The sequence below is a fragment of the Oncorhynchus masou genome, chromosome 29 (assembly GCF_036934945.1).
Source record: "Oncorhynchus masou masou isolate Uvic2021 chromosome 29, UVic_Omas_1.1, whole genome shotgun sequence".
NCBI lineage: Eukaryota > Metazoa > Chordata > Actinopteri > Salmoniformes > Salmonidae > Oncorhynchus > Oncorhynchus masou.
Window position 1 is genome coordinate 103564413 of NC_088240.1, and position 6000 is coordinate 103570412.

The window sequence follows — 6000 nt, forward strand, 5'->3', positions numbered from 1 at the left end:
TATATGACTGACTGTATTAATTATTATCTATATGACTGACTGTATTTATTATTATCTATATGACTGACTGTATTTATTATTATCTATATGACTGACTGTATTTATTATTATCTATATGGCTGACTGTATTTATTATTATCTATATGACTGACTGTATTTATTATTATCTATATGACTGACTGTATTTATTATTATCTATATGGCTGACTGTTTTTATCATTATCTATATGACTGACTGCATTTATTATTATCTATATGGCTGACTGTATTTATTATTCCTCTATATGGCTAACTGTATTAATTATTCCTCTATATGACTGACTGTATTTATTATTCCTCTATATGACTGACTGTATTTATTATTATCTATATGGCTGACTGTATTTATTATTCCTCTATATGGCTGACTGTATTTATTATTATCTATATTGCTGACTGTATTTATGATTATCTATATGACTGACTGTATTTATGATTATCTATATGACTGACTGTATTTATTATTATCTATATGACTGACTGTATTTATTATTATCTATATGGCTGACTGTATTTATTATTATCTATATGACTGACTGTATTTATGATTATCTATATGGCTGACTGTATTTATTATTCCTCTATATGGCTGACTGTATTTATTATTCCTCTATATGGCTGACTGTATTTATTATTATCTATATGGCTGACTGTATTTATTATTATCTATATGGCTGACTGTATTTATTATTATCTATATGGCTGACTGTATTTATTATTATCTATATGGCTGACTGTATTTATTATTCCTCTATATGGCTAAATGTATTTATTATTCCTCTATATGGCTGACTGTATTTATTATTATCTATATGGCTGACTGTATTTATTATTATCTATATGGCTGACTGTATTTATTATTATCTATATGGCTGACTGTATTTATTATTCCTCTATATGACTGACTGTATTTATTATTCCTCTATATGGCTGACTGTATTTATTAATCCTCTATATGGCTGACTGTATTTATTATTATCTATATGGCTGACTGTATTTATTATTATCTATATGGCTGACTGTATTTATTATTCCTCTATATGGCTAACTGTATTTATTATTCCTCTATATGACTGACTGTATTTATTATTCCTCAATATGACTGACTGTATTTATTATTATCTATTTGGCTGACTGTATTTATTATTATCTATATGGCTGACTGTATTTATTATTATCTATATGCTGACTGTATTTATTATTCCTCTATATGGCTGACTGTATTTATTATTATCTATATGACTGACTGTATTTATTATTATCTATATGACTGACTGTATTTTTTATTATCTATATGACTGACTGTATTTATTATTATCTATATGGCTGACTGTATTTATTATTATCTATATGACTGACTGTATTTATTATTATCTATATGACTGACTGTATTTATTATTCCTCTATATGGCTGACTGTATTTATTATTATCTATATGGCTGACTGTATTTATTATTATCTATATGGCTGACTGTATTTATTATTATCTATATGGCTGACTGTATTTAAAATTATCTATATGGCTGACTGTATTTATTATTATCTATATGGCTGACTGTATTTATTATTATCTATATGACTGACTGTATTAATTATTATCTATATGACTGACTGTATTTATTATTATCTATATGACTGACTGTATTTATTATTATCTATATGACTGACTGTATTTATTATTATCTATATGACTGACTGTATTTATTATTATCTATATGGCTGACTGTTTTTATCATTATCTATATGACTGACTGCATTTATTATTATCTATATGGCTGACTGTATTTATTATTCCTCTATATGGCTAACTGTATTAATTATTCCTCTATATGACTGACTGTATTTATTATTCCTCTATATGACTGACTGTATTTATTATTATCTATATGGCTGACTGTATTTATTATTCCTCTATATGGCTGACTGTATTTATTATTATCTATATTGCTGACTGTATTTATGATTATCTATATGACTGACTGTATTTATGATTATCTATATGACTGACTGTATTTATTATTATCTATATGACTGACTGTATTTATTATTATCTATATGGCTGACTGTATTTATTATTATCTATATGACTGACTGTATTTATGATTATCTATATGGCTGACTGTATTTATTATTCCTCTATATGGCTAACTGTATTTATTATTCCTCTATATGGCTGACTGTATTTATTATTATCTATATGGCTGACTGTATTTATTATTATCTATATGGCTGACTGTATTTATTATTATCTATATGGCTGACTGTATTTATTATTATCTATATGGCTGAGTGTATTTATTATTATCTATATGGCTGACTGTATTTATTATTCCTCTATATGGCTGACTGTATTTATTATTATCTGTATGGCTGACTGTATTTATTATTATCTATATGCTGACTGTATTTTTTATTCCTCTATATGGCTGACTGTATTTATTATTATCTATATGACTGACTGTATTAATTATTATCTATATGACTGACTGTATTTATTATTATCTATATGACTGACTGTATTTATTATTATCTATATGACTGACTGTATTTATTATTATCTATTTGGCTGACTGTATTTATTATTATCTATATGGCTGACTGAATTTATTATTATCTATATGACTGACTGTATTTATTATTATCTATATGACTGACTGTATTTATTATTATCTATATGGCTGACTGTATTTATTATTATCTATATGACTGACTGTATTTATTATTATCTATATGGCTGACTGTATTTATTATTATCTATATGGCTGACTGTATTTATTATTATCTATATGGCTGACTGTATTTATTATTATCTATATGGCTGACTGTATTTATTATTCCTCTATATGGCTGACTGTATTTATTATTATCTGTATGGCTGACTGTATTTATTATTATCTATATGCTGACTGTATTTTTTATTCCTCTATATGGCTGACTGTATTTATTATTATCTATATGACTGACTGTATTAATTATTATCTATATGACTGACTGTATTTATTATTATCTATATGACTGACTGTATTTATTATTATCTATATGACTGACTGTATTTATTATTATCTATATGGCTGACTGTATTTATTATTATCTATATGACTGACTGTATTTATTATTATCTATATGACTGACTGTATTTATTATTATCTATATGGCTGACTGTATTTATTATTATCTATATGACTGACTGTATTTATTATTATCTATATGACTGACTGTATTTATTATTATCTATATGACTGACTGTATGTATTATTATCTATATGACTGACTGTATTTATTATTATCTATATGGCTGACTGTATTTATTATTATCTATATGGCTGACTGTATTTATTATTATCTATATGGCTGACTGTATTTATTATTATCTATATGACTGACTGTAATTATTATTATCTATATGACTGACTGTATTTAATATTATCTATATGGCTGACTGTATTTATTATTATCTATATGGCTGACTGTATTTATTATTATCTATATGGCTGACTGTATTTATTATTATCTATATGGCTGACTGTATTTATTATTATCTATATGGCTGACTGTATTTATTATTATCTATATGGCTGACTGTATTTATTATTATCTATATGCTGACTGTATTTATTATTATCTATATGGCTGACTGTATTTATTATTATCTATATGGCTGACTGTATTTATTATTATCTATATGGCTGACTGTATTTATTATTATCTATATGACTGACTGTATTTATTATTATCTATATGACTGACTGTATTTATTATTATCTATATGGCTGACTGTATTTATTATTATCTATATGGCTGACTGAATTTATTATTATCTATATGACTGACTGTATTTATTATTATCTATATGACTGACTGTATTTATTATTATCTATATGGCTGACTGTATTTATTATTATCTATATGGCTGACTGTATTTATTATTATCTATATTCTGACTGTATTTATTATTCCTCTATATGGCTGACTGTATTTATTATTCCTCTATATGACTGACTGTATTTATTATTCCTCTATATGGCTGACTGTATTTATTATTCCTCTATATGGCTGACTGTATTTATTATTCCTCTATATGGCTGACTGTATTTATTATTATCTATATGGCTGACTGTATTTATTATTATCTATATGGCTGACTGTATTTATTACTCCTCTATATGACTGACTGTATTTATGATTATCTATATGGCTGATTGTATTTATTATTCCTCTATATGGCTGACTGTATTTATTATTATCTATATGGCTGACTGTATTTATTATTATCTATATGGCTGACTGTATTTATTATTATCTATCTGACTGACTGTAGTTATTATTATCTATATGACTGACTCTATTTATTATTATCTATATGACTGACTGTATTTATTATTATCTATATGGCTGACTGTATGTATTATTATCTATTTGGCTGACTGTATTTATTATTATCTATATGACTGACTGTATTTATTATTATCTATATGACTGACTGTATTTATTATTATCTATATGGCTGACTGTATTTATTATTATCTATATGGCTGACTGTATTTATTATTATTATCTATTTGGCTGACTGTATGTATTATTATCTATATAACTGACTGTATGTATTATTATCTATTTGGCTGACTGTATTTATTATTATCTATATGGCTGACTGTATTTATTATTATCTATATGCTGACTGTATTTATTATTCCTCTATATGGCTGACTGTATTTATTATTATCTATATGACTGACTGTATTTATTATTATCTATATGACTGACTGTATTTATTATTCCTCTATATGGCTGACTGTATTTATTATTATCTATATGGCTGACTGTATTCATTATTATCTATATGGCTGACTGTATTTTTTATTATCTATATGACTGACTGTATTTATTATTATCTATATGACTGACTGTATGTATTATTCCTCTATATGGCTGACTGTATTTATTATTTTCTATATTACTGACTGTATTTATTATTATCTATATGACTGACTGTATTTATTATTCCTCTATATGACTGACTGTATTTATTATTATCTATATGGCTGACTGTATTTATGATTATCTATATGACTGACTGAATTTATTATTCCTCTATATGACTGACTGTATTTATTATTATCTATATGGCTGACTGTATTTATTATTATCTATATGACTGACTGTATTTATTATTATCTATATGGCTGACTGTATTTATTATTATCTATATGGCTGACTGTATTTATTATTATCTATATGGCTGACTGTATTTATTATTCCTCTATATGACTGACTGTATTTATTATTATCTATATGACTGACTGTATTTATTATTATCTATATGACTGACTGTATTTATTATTATCTATATGGCTGACTGTATTTATTATTATCTATATGACTGACTGTATTTATTATTCCTCTATATGGCTGACTGTATTTATTATTATCTATATGGCTGACTGTATTTATTATTATCTATATGGCTGACTGTATTTAATATTATCTATATGACTGACTGTATTTATTATTATCTATATGACTGACTGTATTTATTATTCCTCTATATGGCTGACTGTATTTATTATTATCTATATGGCTGACTGTATTTATTATTATCTATATGACTGACTGTATTTATTATTATCTATATGACTGACTGTATTTATTATTCCTCTATATGACTGACTGTATTTATTATTATCTATATGACTGACTGTATTTATTATTCCTCTATATGGCTGACTGTATTTATTATTCCTCTATATCGCTGACTGTATTTATTATTATCTATATGGCTGACTGTATTTATTATTCCTCTATATGACTGACTGTATTTATTATTCCTCTATATGACTGACTGTATTTATTATTATCTATATGGCTGACTGTATTTATTATTATCTATATGGCTGACTGTATTTATTATTCCTCTATATGGCTGACTGTATTTATTATTCCTCTATATGACTGACTGTATTT